Here is a 19,076-nt window from a genome sequence, read left to right as displayed (position 1 = left end):
TGACTTTCTAAAAAATGAAAAAATTTCAAGATTCACAACAGACTTGCCAGACTATTATTGAAACAAAATATTATACCTGTAAAATTCACTGATGGAAAGTGGAAACTGAAACTTACAGTCTATCTGGTAAACAAGGAAAGCCCCTAATTTTTCATTCCTGCAAAAGTACACTTCAATAGTTTAGTTTTATAAGGAACCTCTTTGAGATTCTCAAACACTGATTAAACCTCAAATAACCTTATTAATTACACAAGCTTTTGTCCCCCATTTAACAGATTAGTAAATGAGGATATGTCAAAAGACTTGTCCCTGGTCACACCACTAGTCAGCAACACAGCCAAGAAAAGAACCCTAAGTCCTGGCCCCCAGTTTATTTGAACCATTAGATGACACTCTGGAAAAATAGATGCTGGACTGTTGATTTGTACTTTAGCAAAACTTTTTTGCCATTCTGTCCGTGATTTCATAAATTCATGTAAATTAAATCTGGAGGGGTCATATTTAGGTTTGATAGAATTTGATTTATAATTTCAATGGATAATATCTATGTTTTTAAGCATTTTTTTCTATTTTTATCTATTTTAAAATTTCCCAGTTGCTGTGAAATTATGGGCGGAGATATCAGCCAATAATTAATGACAGTAGGCATTCAGATTCAAAAGGTTGAAGCTTTATAAACATTAAAACACAAATTGTCAACATCACGTTACAATATGCAAAGTAAATATCCTTAAATCAGACTCTAAGTTCTCAAGCAACATTTTTCTGACTTTGTCTATAAATTTCAGTTGTTATCGATTTGAAAAAATTGTGTGCGTATGTGGTGGAATCAACGTTTACTGACACTTACAGATAAAAATAAATCTTTCCAGCCTAATCACTCATATTAGTTGATCTTGTCAATTCGTCTGGCAAAGCAGGATTGTTCTGTATTATATCTTTGAATGTTGTCCTCTGTATTTCATTATCCCAGTGATGGAGCTTTCACCACTTTCTCTAAACTGTATTCCAAAGTCTAAATGATCTCACAGTTTCCAGATTTTCAAATTATGTTCAGAAGGTGCAATTAAATACATACATGACATTTGTTCACTTTTTTTATTTTTAGAGTACTTGCTCTCCTACATGCTCTCCTCTCTTTTAAGGAGGGCTGGGTTTCCCCCCTTCTTGCTCCCTCTTATAAAAACAGGATTCTTTGATCAATTTTGGTGCCCATATAACTGTCAATAATCTTACTGAAGTTTTTTACCTTTTTTCCTTAAAAGTAGTGTGAGTAGTGCAGGTCAGTTGATGAAGCTTTGTTTTATACTAATTAGATTGACGTATGTTATGCCAGTATTCTTGTCATTTTCACTGATGAAAATGAGTCCAGAATTAGTTATTCCAGAGACTGTACCAATCCATATCTGCCTTTATGGCTCGCTCTCAGAAGTTCTTCACACCTCCCTGACTACATGCCTGTTTCAAGGACACCACTTGTCCTCTTCCCAAATAGTGACTGCACAATGCTGGTATATTTCCATGATCTCCTCCCTCTTCAAATAGCTCATCAGCTTCCTGTTACGGGAAGGTATAGTCATCTGGATAGATCTAAATACTTACAACTCCTATCAAAGTGCTCAGCACTTCTAAAAAATCAGGCCCAAAGATATTGAGTACCCAAAAATTGCAGCATCTAAAATAAGTGGCTGTTTTTGAAAATTTTGGCATCACTGTAAACATCAGGCTCAAAGATCCTCTCTTCTTAGTGTTCTTTCTCTTTCTTTTCTGCCACATCCATATCCCTCCTAACTTTGTTTACCTGCTCAGCAATAGTTCCTGTCAGCCACTACCAAATATTACTACCAGTTGTCTAGCTACTTCCAGCAGTGTTTTTGTTGCATTTTTGTCCCATTTCTCATAATTTTGTTCTCCTTATTTTCTTAAACAGGCAGCGTCCATTATTCCTGTAGTCTTTATATCCAGTTCAGATCAAATTATATGCAAGGATAGCATAATTAAAAATCATGGGCTACCAATGCAAAAAGTGATAGGGATGGGGGAGAGGGGTAAGGGGCAAAAAACAAGAATATAAAAATCTAAAACTGTATAATAGCTCTTTCTTGCATGACATAATATGGTCAGAAGAACTTTAGACTTTTAGATTTTCAAAATAATTTTTTATTAAGGACTGGTTTGTTTGAAAGACATTATTATAACAGTTCCAAATCTTCATGGCTGAATATTGTATCTGTAGAGAGAGAAAAAATATTACGCCTAATTTAGAAAAAATGAAATTTTTATTGAGAGAAAATTACCAACTTCTGGTTTGAGAAATTTTACGTTTATTGCAAAAATAAAACTTCTCGCTTTCAGGATAATACTCACTGTTTCAATAGTCTTGTGATTATAATGAAAGAGCTGGACCACCTAACAGAAAAAAATTAGACTTATTATAGTGTATGTCCTGAAAGAATAAACTGGCTCCATTTGGACATATTCCAAACAGAAAAAGATTCTCATAAATCTTACTAAAAATGGAGCAGATAATTAATTTTGTGAAAGGAGCCATTCATAAATTATGAAATACTACAACTTTGCACATGAAGATGACTTCTCTGAGATTTAACTCATTCTAGATACATGTGTGGTAGAAGAGTTCCCCCCCCCCCTTTTTTTTTTTAATTTTGTTTTTTAAAAACAATACAGAAGCACCTTCAGGATCCTCCAAGTTGAGATTGAAGGGGTTGTTGCTTCTCTTCAGTAGCTGACTGGTATCAGGAAGCACTCATAACTTTGAACATTTTGTCATCTTGAGCAGACTTCTCTTATCTCTCTCGGAGCTTCCCCAGTTTGTGTGCGTGTGTGTGTGTTTCTGGCAATCATAGAAAAAAATAGTGATCTTTTTCTGGTTTTGTTCTTTGCCTCTTGAATTGGGCAAAGGTTCTGAATTATTTGCTCAATCTGTAGTTCATTATAGAATGATCTTTGGCTATGTCTTCGCTACAGAGCCTATTTTGGGATAACTATTCTGTACCTAGCTGCAGTTCATGAGCTGCTGGCTCTTGCCTTTTTTGTTTGCAAGACAAATGGTTCCTGAATGTGAGCTTGAGACCTCTGAGGATAGATGAAGCTTCTGAGAGTTTGGTTTCTATGAGTAATTTCTCTGGTAAGAGATTCCTATGTTAGAAGAGAGGAATGTCCTATCTCAAAAGTCTCCATTTCTGCTGAGGAACCAAGTGAGATTTCCAGAGGATTTTAAAATCCAAGACTTGGAACATTTGATCAAAAATCTGGGTAGTTTATTAAAAACCGTAGGCTTCTCTGCCAACATAGCCCTTTAGCAACTGGAGTTGATGTCAGTTCTATCATCTGGAAACAAGACTCTCCTGATTCAGAGACTTAGTATTAGAGGCTCACTTTTATGAATTATGGAAAGTTCCAGATGCCAAATTCTCACTTTCTGCAATTCTGTCTAAACTGTTCAGCCTTCCAGGAAGTAGTTGGGAGACATGGTATTTAGTTTCCAAACTGGGTTTTGCAATATCCAGCTGTTCCACTGGGGCTTCCTTGCCATTTACTGATCTTATAACTGCTAAAAACTTCTTAAACAACCTTTAACATGCACTTGGTAAATGAGAAATCAAGAGAAATTCTGTTTTTGTCTTGTCTAACTCAGTTTATATTAATCCAACATTAATTACTCACACTTTATTTAATTTTTTTTACTAAACGGATATTGCCAGGCTGCTTTCAGGAAAAATGGTGTTTTCATTTATTTATTTATTTATTTATTATAGAACATAAAATTAGTAAAAATGTGGTATGTTTGATTTGATTAACTGAAAACAGGTTTTTATGTGTATTCAGACCTTTCCTTGAAGTGTTTACAACAAAACACTGCATCATTGTGCTGTCACATAAAAGCCACAATGTGAAACTGATTGTCTGTTTTCTTTGTTCTGACTGAGTCAAATACAAAATTAAACCAGGGGTGAAATCCTTGACCCATTAAAGTCAGTTGCAAAGCTGCCATTGATGCTAAAGGAATCAGGATCTTACCTTAGATCCTTAAATGTTGGTTGTTCTTATAATTCAAGATGTTATTAGAAACACCTGTAATAATTTTAACTGGACAATGTCCCTTTATAGGATGGAATTCACTCTCTTACAAGAAGGCCTACACAAAGTCCCCTGAGCTGTCAAACTCCAGGGATAGACTTGAGCAAGGTGTGTGAGTGCAGAGTCCACAGTATACCTGCATGTTGCAGAAGTGGTTTCCTCTCTGGCTCACAATAAGCAGCTGTTAATAGGTGTGTGGTGAGTAGATTAGGAAGTGGCCTAATAGATATACTCTTTGGCAGATCCAGGATCTAGAAACCTATACAACAAGAGTGTGGAAGGATTAAGCTGTAGTCTCATAGCCTGCCTTGATGCTACGAGCTGAATTCCATTCACCAACTCCTACTTAATTCTTTGTGCTATGCCCGTTTCTTCAGGCCTCATGGAGAGAGGAGTTAATTTTGTCCATAAAATAAACAGTTATACATTTATTGTGCTATATATAGATGTTTTAAGCATCCAAATAAACTACAGTTAGAGCACGAGCTACTTGTCATGCATATCGATTTTTATTTCCCTTTCCAAAACAGCTTTGCACATTATACTATAATATTGAAAGGTCATATTCAATTGGGATTATTTTATAGCAAAATAACCGATCTTTAAATATAATTAATCAGAGTATTTGAGTCACTATACAGATTCTTCTATAAAAAGTTGCATATGTGGTTCTGGTGGTACAAAGACTTTGTTTTTCTTCTCATTGCTTCATTCAGTAAGTTCAGTTCTGGCATTGAGGAGCTGGCAGTGATGAACATGAACGGTGGTTTTTATTTTGATTACATTCTTTTGGGAAGTTGCTATAGAAAGCTCTTATCTAACTATAGAACAGTAGAGCTTGTTGTTCTATTTGCAGTGAGGCCCTATAGTTTATATGTAAATTGTATTCATTTATGTACCACTTTAAATAATGCTTTTATGATTTTTTGAGAAGTATGGTACTTTTCTGGAGAAATAGAACATTTTTTGGCCAATATTTTTCCCACTATAGAAATCTACTACTCCCCACCTCCTTTCCTCTGGCCCTTTTAACAACATACCAGTAGGAGCAGCTTGTCCTTTTTCTGCCAGATTGAAACAGCGTATTGTACTTTTTGTGAAGGTGGATCGCCTGGGAGTGCAGATATTTTCAGATGGTATTAGTGGCATTTCCATTGAAAATGAAAAACCTACATTTCTGAATAGGTCATTTAAACACAAGCCTACTATTCCAATCCTGCACTGTAAAAGCAAAAACATATCTGGTCTGCCAGGGGCAGAAATATTGAAAAAGTAAAATATTTATCATGTTTATTAGGGTAGTGCCTAGGGGTCGTCTGGGAACAGGGCCCCATTGTGCTAGGCACCTGTGCAAATCTGCAATAGACCGCCCCTGCCCCCAAGAGCTTACAATCTAAATAGACAATACAGATGGAGGGCAGAGGAAATGAATGTAACATACAAACAGTGTGATCAGTGTGATGGCTGGCAAATGTCGTCATGTTTTCAATATGTGGAGTGGTGGGGGTGATGTTATGTTAGGAGGATATTAGTTAAGTGGAAAGACAAAGGAAGGGGGGAAACAGGAGGGGTTGTAGCAAACAGCCAATCAGCCCAGGCGAGAATGCTCACAGTGAAAACTGCAGAAAGCAGTGATGATATCATCAGTCTCTGTCTGTCCCTGCATGAACTGTTTTTGCAGCTGTTCTGCTGTCTTCAGTTTCTGGCTGGCTCCTTCCTGCAGTTTCTTTCCCCAAGCCCATATGGCTGGGAGTGCCACATAGGTTCTCATGCCCTGGAGTGGATCTCCCCTGCACAGTTCTGGGATATAGGGGTGGTACCATCTGGGTCTCATTTTACTCCCTCTCCTTCAGTGCAGAAGTAGCTGGTGAAAGTGCGCTGTGCTGGTTTTTGCACTCCAGAATACATTATATGGGGCTTGTTTTAACTATAGCTTTTATTTGGGCGCTGTTATGCAAAAGCTCATTACTTACAGTTTACAGTTAATGTATGAGGATCTGAAATTGCAAACTCTTACTCATACCAGCAGTCACACTGACTTGAGTGAGACTACTGATGGGATTAAGGTCCACTAATGTGAGCCAGAGCTTGCAGGATTCAGCCCCTAATTGGTAACTTGCTCTGACATGTACTCTAGGTGCTTTCCAGCATCTCAGTGTGAACCGTGCCTTACCACTCATGACCTTTATGCCCAATCCACATGGTTGCTCAGCCCTTCATCCTCCTCTTTCTTTTTGCCTACAGTTTACCTGCCACTCTCCTCTGCAGTGTTGCATCATCTTCAGCAGGAAGATCTGAAAGGTCCCAGGTCCTCTTCTACTGCCATTGTATCAGAGGTCCCCAAACTGTGGGGGGTGCAGAGAAGTGTTCAAGGAGGTGTGGCAGGCCCAGGCTGCAGCTCTGCCCCCAGCCACTTGCTTGGGGGCTGACCCTGAAAAGTCTGGGGACCACTGCATTACATCACTAATTCAGGATGGGAGTACAGAGAGTAATGCAGCAGACCTTCCTCCTTCTCATTGTTGCTCCATAATCCCAGGAAGAGCGTTTAACTATTGCTGCTGAATTTAAATTTCTTGTATTCCAGTGCAGCCTAAATCACCAGGCCAGACCAGCTTAGGTATGTTCAGTTCCAAGCCTGGTTGGTAGCACTGCATCGCTTATATCAAACTGTTCACAAACTAGTTTAATATATTTTTTAACCATTTTTGCTCTGGATAGCTTCACTTAGGACTTCCTCCTTATTATGTTATTGTTGTAGTGGATATTATGTAGATGTTTAATTGGATTACAACTAGGAAAGCAGCTGGTTTCAGATAATAAAATTAGTGATATAATTACCACTGCAGACCATTGTTCTGTTCCAGGATGGTCAGAACATTGAAACACAATCTTGTAATGGTTGGCCTTGTTTTATATGTACACGGGAAATCATAAATCTTGTAGAGTTTTTTTTATTTTAAGCACTTTTTTCTGCAAAAAAGTAGCTGCACAACTTTAAAAATTCAGCATTGTGGCAGAGAGGTAACTAAAACTGTTTTCCAGGAAGGAGCCTGTTCATATTGAAATGATAGAATCAGATGTGGTAGACAGCTTTGTTTTCACAATCTAAGATTTTTGTTGACTAGTTTAATTTTTATTTGTTTTGGTCAAGAGCATCCAAAAATGTGCAAAAAGAAATATTAATATCATTTTATAACTGAAACTTGTCATGTGACCAGCCATTTGACATGCTTCTGCTTCACTGTTCTTCGCTGCTATGTGATTATGACCTCTGATTGGGTTGTCATTTGTCTGCTCTGTTCATTTACGTTCAGTATTGATATGATATGAATTAGGGTTTTAAGATTTACTGTAGGAGGGAGCTGCTGCCACTCCAGTCAATTAAGATCGGCACGGACACCTTTTTTTACACTGTGAAGTTCATTAGGAGATAGATGTGGTTGGGATATAGTGAACAGCTTTACCAATTCTGTTTTGTTTTTAACTCATTCAGAAAGGTGTTCTCTCTGATCACAATCTTTAAAGAACCTTGTACATCTCATTCAGATTTTTAATGGATATACAGTTCAAGGAAATGGGGGAATTAAAAGCTACATTCACAGAAGTATTTTCTCTGAGTATCTTCCCATCCTGTAAGTTCTCCTGTATTCCTTTTTCTCTACTTATTCACTCCTTTCCTTTTGGTCTAGAGACTATAATGATAGAGCTCCTTGAGTCAAGCTTCTTTTTGTTAAGTTAAATAGATAAAGAGGTGACTTGATTAATCTGAGTATCTACATGGGAAACAAATATTTAATAAAGGGATTTTCAGTCTAGCCGAGAAAGTTGTAACACCATTCAGTGGATGGAAGTTAAAGCTTGATGAATCCAGACTGGAAATAAGGTGTACATTTTTAACATCAATTTACCAAGGGTTGTGGTGGATTCTCCGTTACTGACAACTTTTAAGTCCAGATTGGATTTTTTTCTAAAAGATACTCTTTAGGAATTATTTTGGGGAAGTTCTGTGGCCTGTGTCATACAGGAAGTCAGACTAGATGATCACAGTGGTTCCTTCTGGTCTTGGAGTATATGAATCTAGGTGTGTCTGTATCTCATAGTTGCAGTGAAACTTTACATTCATTTTGCATTATAATTAAACAGAATAATGAAATATGTTGGGGGGAGAGGTTTTTAAATAATTCTTAAGAGATTTATATTTATTTATTACTTTTTGCAAACATCTCTGGACAAGAAATGAGTAACATCATGTTTATAGAAGAGTTTTATTCTACTTTTTATTTGGGGGGGGAAAATAGAACTCCACAGTAAATGACTATGTTCAGTTATATACTGTCTGGTACCAGCAGCTACTCTGTGTTCCTTCTTCAAGGACTGCTGCTGTTGGCCTTATTTAACACAGAGTCTGCAACACATAACTCTCTTAATTGTGCCTTCTCCACTTCCCTGGCGCTTCACCCGTCTATTTTCTAAAACTAGTATTTCATTTAAAACCTTTTCTGCCTGTTGGTGGTTGCCACTGATTCTCAGCTGAGTTGAGCTGCAAAAAGAAGGGACCTCATTTCTATAGGAGCCCTTGTTGTCATTTTTAATAGAGAGGCCCAAGACTGATGGGAGACTGACGGGTTATTTTTTCAGGTCAGCATAGAGGCATTTGTGAATAATGGCGTTTGGGTGGCATATCATGGGAATTGTGCTTGGCATAAGGTGTTAATGTTGTCTTAAGTGGTAATTTCCGTTACTTGTGGTGATTTGCTAGTGCACTTGAGCAAATTTAACTGTAAGCAAACAAAGCTTCTTGTGTGGGTTATAATGAGTGGCTGTACTGACATTGCACAGACGAAGGAAGACACTGTCCCCTCTCCTAAGTGATTACATATTAACTGGACAGAAAGTAAAGTTGAAAGATGTTTATAGTGCATGATCAAATAAAGGCCCACTCTCAAAGTAATCTTGATGGGTGCATGGATCTTTTTGTTCTAGATTCATATCTTCTAGTGGATTATTATTGAAAGGCTTTGTGTGTTTTTAGGGGGAGCTTGAAGGAAGACCCGGAAGGGAAGAGAGAGTTGTCATTTCACGCCTGATCCTTTGAGGTGCTGTGCACCTCCTGAGAGGCTTTTGTGTTTAAAGCAAAAGCAGGTAAAATCTTAACTTAATAGTAGCGACCATTTTAAACTCCATCTTCACTGTGATGATTAAATTTATTCTAGATGTAAGAATAAGTCAAATCATAATTTTGACAGCCGGAGTCAGAATTTCCTTTGATGGCAACAGCACATTGGCTACCCTGGGTCCAGTTGTTCCCACCCTTCAGCGAGATCCACACATGGATGAGTCAGTCAGCATGCACAGCTTGTTCTTTGCTCACAGAAGTGGGAGTCAGCCACCTCCTCAGCACTCCACCCCAGGCCGCATCCCATGGAAAGTCGTCTGTGGGGTCAGGGTTCTGATGCAGGGTGAGGCATGGACTATGGGAGAGGAATTCACTCTTTATGTTTCAAAGGCAGCTGCTGGTGAAGGAAGCACTGGCTGCAATGGTCTGCAGCCACTCAGCTGAGGATCTCAAGTAGGAGAGAGTTGATATGGCAGCATGTTGCCTGCACATGCTATGGGATCCACAGGCTTTCGTTCTGTGGCAGGGCAATCCTTCTCCCCTGCAGAAGAGCTTAGGGAAAAATCTGCTAGGGGCAGCTTATGGTGTATTCTTCCCCAAGGACCCTTCTTGGAGGTTTTTCCGTGGCAGGGTGTGGTCTGGCCTCATGTGGGATATGGGAACATGATCCTTAATAAGTAGCATCAATGTAGGCTACTATAAATGTTAACAAGTATTAAAACAATCAGTTTAGCTGGCAGTTTAGATTCCAAAAACTGTCACTTCTCCATAAGCTATCCAGCATGATCCGAAGATTCAGACATGTTCATTTTCAGCTACAGACTCTTCAAAAGTGCTTCACAGCTTGGACTCTGAGTTGGATTCTCCCCACATGAACTTTCACACCGCTATCTTGACAACAATAGGGGCAGTTTTCTGTAAAGAAAAGGAGGTCACATATGAGAACAAGATTTTAAAATCAAATTCAGCTTAGGCTCCAATGCAGTTTCACTTAACTCTTTGAAACAATAGTTGTCTTGTTACCCATATTGTAAAAGGCTCATTCTACTAAAGTCTGAACGATGTAATGTTAAAATTATCCAGCCCTGTGAAGGAGAAAAGTGAACAGTTTTCTCTTGTCACATTCTAAGACCAATTATTTGTATTGGTAGCATTTTATTAGGGGGATTTTAGTGCAGCATTGCTAATGTTCAGCACTCTCGGTAGGTTTGATAAAATAACCCTATGCCCAAATCATAAGCAAAATGAAAAATAAACCATTACAATGTTTCTTTGCATTTAAAAGAACAGCAAATGTAAATAAACAAGCAAATTCAGACCCTGCCAGCTCTGACTGTCCTTTGTTACTGAGGAAGTGGAGAGAAAACTGTAAATTATCTTCAAAGTATGGTATAAAATGTTAACCCAGGGCTTGAAATCTTTCCCACAATCCCTACCGTTCTATCTTGTAATGACATTCAAAACAGTGCCTCTTGCATTGGTGTAATTTAAACAACTCTTGACGCAAATCAAACCTATAGAATTTTCCCCCCCTCTGGAATGTAGCTAACACCCTGCCATTTAAAATATTCATGCTTGCAAACAGATATATAGTATAGAGAAAAAAATTAATTGGAATGCCAAATGTTACAGTACAGGAAATATAAAAGAATCATTTGTGATGATGATAAAATGAAACAGCTGATTTTGGAGACTGTTCTTGTAACCTTTACTCACACAAACAGTTTCATTGAAGTAAGTGGGGCAACTCATGTGAGTAAGGGCTACTTGTGCAATGGGTTGCAGGATCATGACTTTAGTAACAGAAATAAATTGCAATGTTGCTTCTGCACTTCTATCCTGTTGTTTCCATGTCCTCTCTTTCATCTAGTTTAGAATCCAACTCCATTTTCCCCAGAGAAAAAGCTTTGAAGTACACTGATTTGCTGAGATCAGATCCTCTGCAAAATATTTATCTTGTTCTTTCACTTGTTTTTAATTTAAGCTGGTACCAAAAGTTCCCTCTTAACCTCTCATATTAGAATGACACTGCCATATATTTTGGGCAAAAAAATGTGACCTTTTTATTCTAAAGAATGTTAATTTTTTGTATCTTATGTGTATATAGAGACATGCTACTTTAAAATACATTGTAGTTAATTAAGTTTTATTTTTAAAAAGACATTATTTAGGATTTGGATATAAACAATATTTCATATCATTGTGCTTTCTTTTTTCCTCCCTCCCCCCCCCTTTTCCATCCTTTGAACTGGCATCTTAGCGTGTTTCACTCCATGTTAACAAATGGGGTGTGTGTGTAAAAATAATATGCCCACAAGAGAACAGCAGCCTTAATTTTTGCTTGTTATATATTTGCAGTATGATCCCAAGGGCCTAATCCTGGAAAGCACTGATCACCACCTGCAAGAGCCTACCATTCCCATTGGCTGTAATGGGAGCAAGAAGACTCCCCAGTTTGCTATCAAACTAATGTTAGGTCTGTGTTGCAAAAGGCTTAGCATTTAAGCAGTATAAAAGCGCACTGCCAGTTGAACTGCATGCTCACTGTCTCCCCCCGCCCCCCTTGTTGCATGGTACACTAAGGCAAAAATCTTCTCCATAGTATTCAGCCTGAATAATTTGGCTGGGTGCTTGGAAACTGTCCGAGGTAAAGTGAGAGAGCACTCCTCCTCTCAAGGTCAGAGTGGTAGCAGAGTTTCTGTATGTCACTTCTGTACTATAAGCATTCTTTCCCCTCCAGCATAGTGGGGGGGGGGGGGGGGAGCCATGTAGTATCTGATCCTCCTGCCCCACATCACATCTCTCTGTATAATACTGTACAGAGCTCCTTTATGGATCAATGGCTTGTGCATGGGGTGTGTGTAACCCATGTGTGATGATTTCAGTTACTCACCACCCTATACCTCTCACCCCCGCCTGCACAGTAGAACCATGCTAGTTCTGCTGCAAAATAGACTTCTGCACCTGTAAAGTAGATAGCAGGTTTTGTCTCTCTGAGGTTTATGAACCTTTGTATTATTGCAGATAGCATATCAGAATTAAAGTATTTTAAACGTATATTGATGTCAGGCTGCTGGGCCTGATTCTGCTGTTTCTTACATTGATATTAATCATGAGTAACTTGTTGAAAGTCATGCCACTTGACTATACAGTGCTATGCCAATATAAAAATGATGCGAAGAGACTCAAGATCAGTTTTCTGCTTCTTCCCAGATGAGCTGTGTGTTGTTTTGTTCCATAGGGAATTTTAGGATTATTTCCACCAATTTCTTTAATTGCTTATGCAGTCAAACTTCACTAATTCCACTTAAAATCAGGGACAGTCACTGCACATTACAGAATTTTGCAGAAGAGCAAGTATGTGAGCAAATAGGATGATACAATCAAGGATGTGGCATCACAAAATGTTCTCTGTCAAATTATTTTGAAAGGTGTAACTGTTAGAACGTAAGAACGGCCGTACCGGGTCAGACCAAAGGTCCATTTAGCCCAGTATCCTGACTACCGACAGTGGCCAATGTCAGGTGCCCCAGAGGGAGTGGACCTAACAGGCAATGATCAAGTGATCTCTCTCCTGCCATCCGTCTCCATCCTCTGACAAACAGAGGCTAGGGACGCCATTCCTTACCCATCCTGGCTAATAGCCATTAATGGACTTAACCACCATGAATTTATCCAGTTCTCTTTTAAACGCTGTTATAGTCCTAGCCTTCACAACCTCCTCAGGTAAGGAGTTCCACAAGTTGACTGTGCGCTGCGTGAAGAAGAACTTCCTTGTATTTGTTTTAAACCTGCTGCCTATTAATTTCATTTGGTGACCCCTAGTTCTTGTATTATGGGAATAAGTAAATAACTTTTCCTTATCCACTTTCTCCCCATCACTCATGATTTTATATACCTCTGTCATATCCCCCCTTAGTCTCCTCTTTTCCAAGCTGAAGAGTCCTAGCCTCTTTAATCTCTCCTCATATGGGACCCGTTCCAAACCCCTAATCATTTTAGTTGCCCTTTTCTGAACCTTTTCTAGTGCCAGTATATCTTTTTTGAGATGAGGAGACCACATCTGTACTCAGTATTCGAGATGTGGGCGTACCATCAATTTACATAAGGGCAATAATATATTCTCAGTCTTATTCTCTATCCCCTTTTTAATGATCCCTAACATCCTGTTTGCTTTTTTGACCGAACAGGGTGTTGCAGGGTGACTAGCCCTTTTAAGGGGAGACGGGCCCAGCCCCACCTGTGGCTTATCAGCTGAAGCTGTGGAGTTAGGGGTCAGGTGATGGCTTGAAGAGCACCTAGTCCTTATAAAGAGGTCAGTTGAACTGGAGAATGGCAGGAGTCCCTGGGTTACGAGAAAGAACCCAGCCATAGGTCCCAGGATGCTTGAGGAGTGAGAACTTGAGGGTGTAGAAAGACTCCTATGGGAGTTGCTGGGTCTGGGCTCTGGTTGTGAGGCGAGGGGGGGAAAGCCTCAGGCAATTATAGCCTGTGTTTGGCAAAGAAAACGCTTTATTTTGGTACTTTGCCTAAGTTCTTCTTTTAACTAATAAATTGTGTCCTGAGGCAAGGCCCTGAACTATACTGGTGTGGTATGGATTCATGCTGGGCTGGAGAACTAGCCCATTGGTGTACAGTAATTTAGTGCAGAGCATACGTTCTGGTTCACTTAAACAGTGTAGCTCCACAGAAATCATTGTAGAGAATCCAGACACTTGTTTAAATCTCTGCTGCAAAGGGAGGAGAGGCCCACCAGGTTTTAAGGCAAAAGCTATGGGTTAGTGATTCTGTGAATGGAGAATTAATGCGCTTCTACGGTAGCAGACATTGTAGTGTCTTGAGGGCATTTAGTTTTCCCATTTCATTTCTCTGGTAGTTAGACTAACCCTCTTCTTTCCATAAGCAACAGGCAGAAACTGAAATACTTTTTGGGGAGGAATATAATAAACTGTCCTAACTTTAGCTCGTGGTCCAGAGAAGAGTACCTCTCATCGCAGTGTTTGCCTTTGTTCCCAGTTTTCATCAGTGGGAGAGACTTAGGTCAGTAGAATTGTAAATGGTTCTTGGGAAGCTTACCATGAGAGTGTCATGATAAGTGCTTGAGTCAGTGATTCCTATCTCTGCAGAATCCAAGAGAGTTCTCTTCTGCTCATCCTTGTTTGTCTCATTTTGACAACCCTAAGTTTCATCTCCTTTAGTATGGAAGACACATACTGAGGATTTTTCCTTCAAGTTGCTTTGCTATAGTGGTAGAGGTCAGAACTTGGCAGTAACTGCTCTCCTTTATTTTTCTGGCAGGCAGTTCCCTGGCATGCTCCTTGCTGAGGTCATCCCAACTAGGGGTTTCAGAAGAACATCTGACTGAGTGTCAATTTCTTCACCCTCTGACGGTCTGGCAATATAGAGTGGTATAGAAGACAGTCCCAGTCCTTTCTCACTAAGCATTAATTTGCTTGCAGATCTCTTATTGACCCAGTAACCTGTGAATTTGTGGTTTCTTCCCTTCACTGTAATTGGGTTTCATATTATACCTTTGAAAGGTGTGGGTTCTTTTAATCCCTGGAACAGCTTTTGAAAAAAATCACTGAATTTATAGAATCATAGGATCAGAAGGGACCTCGAGAGGTCATCTAGTCCAGTCCCCTGCACTCAAGGCAGGACAAAGTATTATCTAGACCATTCCTGATAGGTGTTTGTCTAACCTGCTCTTAAAAATCTCCAATGATGGAAATTCCACAACCTTTTTAAGCAATTTATTTCAGTGCTTAACCACCCTGCCAGGAAGTTTTTCCAAATGTCTAACCTAAACTGCCCTTGCTGCAGTTTAAGGCCATTGCTTCTTGTCCTATCCTCAAAGGTTAAAGAGAACAATTTTTCACCCTCCTTCTTGTAACAACCTTTTATATACACCTCTACCCCGATATAACGCCACCCGATATAACACGAATTCAGATATAACGCAGTAAAGCAGTGCTCCGGGGGGCTGCACACTCCGGTGGATCAAAGCAAGTTCGATATAACGTGGTTTCACCTATAACGCGGTAAGATTTTTTTTGGCTCCCGAGGACAGCGTTATAAAGAGGTAGAGGTGTACTTGAAAACTGTTATGATGTCCTGCCTCAATCTTCTCTTCTCCAGACTAAACAAACCCAATATTTTCAATCTTCCCTCATAGGTCATGTTTTCTAGACCTTTAATCATTTTTTTTGTTCTTCTCTGGACTTTCTCCAATTTATCCACATCTTTCCTGAAATGTGGCGCCCAAACACAGTACTTCGGTTGAGGCCTAATTAGTATGGAGTAGAGCAGAAGAATTACTTCTCATGTCTTCCTTACGACACTCCTGGAATGATGTTTGGCTTTTTTGCAACAGTTTTACACTGTTGACTCATATTTAGCTTTTGATCCACTATGACCCCGAGATCACTTTCTGCAGTACTCCTTCCTAGGCAATCATTTCCCATTTTGTATGTGTGCAACTGATTGTTCCTTCCTAAGTGGAGTATTGCATTTGTCCGTATTGAATTTCATCCTATTTACTTCAGACCATTTCTCCAGTTTGTCCAGATCATTTTGAATTTTAAACCTATCCTCCAAAGCACTCGCAACCCCTCCCAGCTTGGTATCGTCCACCAACTTTATAAGTGTACTCTCTATGCCATTATCTAAATCGTTGATCGAGGTATTGAACAGAACCAGACCCAGAACTGATCCCTGCGGGACCCCACTCAATATGCCCTTCCAGCTTGACTGTGAACCACTGATAACTACTTTCTGATAATGGTTTTCCAACCAGTTATGCACCCACCCTATGTAGCTCCATCTAGGTTGTATTTCCCTAGTTTGTTTTATGAGAAGGTCATGCGAGCCAGTATCAAAAGCGTTAACTAAAGTCAATATATACCACATCTGGCTCTTTCCCCCTCCAACCCCCCCATCCACAAGGCTTGTTACTCTGTCAAAGAAAACTATTAGGTTGCTTAAATATGATTTGTTCTTGACAAACCCATGCTGACTGTTACTTAGCACCTTATTATCTTTTAGGTGTTTGCAAATTGATTGCCTGATTAGTTGCTCCATTATCTTTCCAGCTACTGAAGTTAAGCTGACTGGTTTGTAATTCCCCAGGTTGTCCTTATTCCCTTTTTTATAGATTGGCACTATATTTGTCCTTTTCCAGTCCTCTGGAATCTCACCCGCCTTCCATGACTTTGCAAAGATAATCGCCAATGGCTCAGTTATCTCCAGAGTCAGCTCCTTGAGTATTCTAGGATGTATTTAATAGGCCCTGGTGACTTGAAAACATCTAACTTGTCTAAGTAATTTTTAACTTGTTCTTTCTCTCTTTTAGCTTCTGATCCTACTTCATTTTCACTGGCATTCATTGTTAGATGTCTAATTGCTACTAAACTTTTTGAGATATTGTGGTCTGAGTCATTTGATCTGCAAGGTTCATTCCCTGGCCTTCCCACACAGCATTTCCCCTCTGTAGTGATCCTATGGGTATGCAGGAAGAACTGCAGACTGACCTAGATACAGCGTAAGGAGTAGTTTTCTGACACTGGATGCAGACATTACAGGGTTATTGAAGAATTAGTTCCTCCTCACATGTCCACATAGTTTCTCTGTATTCTCTCTTCTTTTTCTTTTTCTTTCTTTAAAAAAATAAAATAAAATAAAAAAAAGATTACGTTGACCGTTATGTTTTCCCCCTTCTGAGTAGCTTTCATCCAAGCATGTTCGAAGTTTTCCAGTTAGACTTAGAAGAGGGCATTGTCAGATAACCACTTCAGTAGCAAAGATTCAGACACTGTAATTCATCCTCATGTTCAGCTTTTGGTTTCTTTCAGATAGTCATTTAGCATCCTAAAGGGGGAAGGTTCACACTGCTGATCCTTTCACAAGCAATGGAGTGGTCATCTGAGAATAAAATTAGGTTGAGAATGTAGTAGCTCCAAAAGACTTCAGTCAGGATTGGCTAAGGTTACTTGACTAATGGGACCAGAGCTGCATAATGGTGATTTGAACTGAAACAGTATATATCTAGGTTACAGAAAACAAATTTCCAGATAAGTAACTACCATTTCTTCTGGCTGCAAAACTGTAGAAAGCAAGCTCTGCCTCCTGCTTGTTTTAATCAGTATTCACAGGTTTGTCTTTCTTCAGCAGTGAAAAACTAAGGAAGTGGTACTGAATATGACCCTAATGCATCAACAACCAAGGTTGCATTTTAGATTTTGTGCTAGAACTAGTGATTGCTCTTGTGTATCTAAAATTGGGCAGCAGATGGATTGCATTTTTTCTAAAAGCATAACATTCCTCTGCCCCAGTCTCTCAGCACTTAAGACTACTGCAGACATCTTCGCAACAGAGCTACCCAATTATGATCAATAATATGTGAGTTGATGTTTCCGCTCAATAACATAAAGGCACTTAAATGCCCTGCTGCAGTATTTTGACCCCTGGGGTGAACTACTTGAGAGCCAACCTTTTCCCTATTGAAACTGAGATATTTGCTATTCAGCACAGCTGTGATTTGAGACCAGGGAAGCAGTACCAAGTCAGAATCAAATCTACGTGCCAGCTTATTAAGGTGACAAGAAATGGTACCTGTGGAGGTTCAAGCAGTGATTTAGAATAACTTGTCCTTTTAATGCAGTTTCAATAAGATTGACATTAAGTTATTAGACGTTAAAGAAAATAATCAGAGTGCTAATGGATTGAAGTTAATTCACAGACCCTTTAATCAGGAGTTAAGTACCATCATACTACGGCTAGTTTAAAGCAGAGCATATATTGTTCTGCATGTTTTACTAATAGATTTATGGCATTAATCTAGTTATATACTACAGTTCACATAAAGTTGAAAGGGATCAAAGATTATTTGAACAAGTAAGGCTTCCCTCCTGCCCGCCCAACAGAGCTGAAGTCACTTAGCTCCTCATGAGAGCTTGATTTAAGAACAAATGAGTACCTTTGCCTAAAAATGGTTTGAACACCAGTGCGCCAGATCTAAGGCCCATTAAGTCTGCTTTGTGTCATCTTAATCACACAAACTGGCAGTAGGTCTTTCTCTGACTTGTGTGGCATGCTTTCAGAGGCCTCCCACTGACAACGTACCATAACCAGCCTCTAGATATACAAATCTAGGAATCATCAACTCACGCTTTCCAGCTGATCTTGACTGGTTAGAGCATGACGGGAAAGGAGAGGGTTACATACTGTGGTGCATGTTCTTTAACTGCATTCTGTGTCTGTTCACAGTTATTCCTGGTGAGCTTTTAGTCTGGGCTTTATGAAATGGACCTTTTCCCTTTAACTCCATTTCCCAACTAGCTTTCAGACTTTGTTGCTAGGATTTATGACTGAATATACAAATGTTTCCTTGCCTTCAGATTAGGGCAGCGTGCATTTGTAAATCCACGTGTGTAGGTCTACATAGTTATCATATGCTTGTCTGTAAACATATATTAGCATTCCGCCTTGTTTAATTTCTCAGCTTCCAGATTCCTTACGTAGATCTGGGATCACGTGTGGACAGGAAACCAAGAGCTAAAAGAAGTTGTCAGACTGTAGTAAAAACGCTCCAGGGTTGAGTTGCTTAAACCTGAGGAGGACTTCTTCATTTTGCCTCCAAATGAGTTCGTTTTTCTATTGTTTATGAGGAACTCCCATTTTCTTTCTCCCTTTTTATACTTCTGGTATGAGCCACACAAACAATGTTATTGTTGGTTTGTTGTATTTGTTAATAGATGGCTTTCATTTTTGGTGGGGGGTGTTTTGAAATGCAGCTTTTATTCAGCGTTTTAGTCCTAATTCACAAATACTTCCTGTGAATTCTGTAGTCTTAAAGCAAGAG

At 39.3% G+C, this 19,076-nt stretch overlaps 1 protein-coding gene across 1 annotated transcript in view; it reads left to right on the top strand.

The window, feature by feature from the left end:
* The window catches only part of RBMS1 (RNA binding motif single stranded interacting protein 1), a 129,357-nt gene that overhangs the window by 37,163 nt on the left and 73,118 nt on the right, over positions 1-19,076 (top strand). The window lies entirely within an intron of this gene.

This window comes from Emys orbicularis, chromosome 11 (genome assembly GCF_028017835.1).
Source record: "Emys orbicularis isolate rEmyOrb1 chromosome 11, rEmyOrb1.hap1, whole genome shotgun sequence".
NCBI classification, from domain to species: Eukaryota; Metazoa; Chordata; order Testudines; family Emydidae; genus Emys; species Emys orbicularis.
The sequence above is the reverse complement of the archived record's forward strand: the minus strand, read 5'-3'. Positions and strand labels throughout refer to the sequence as shown.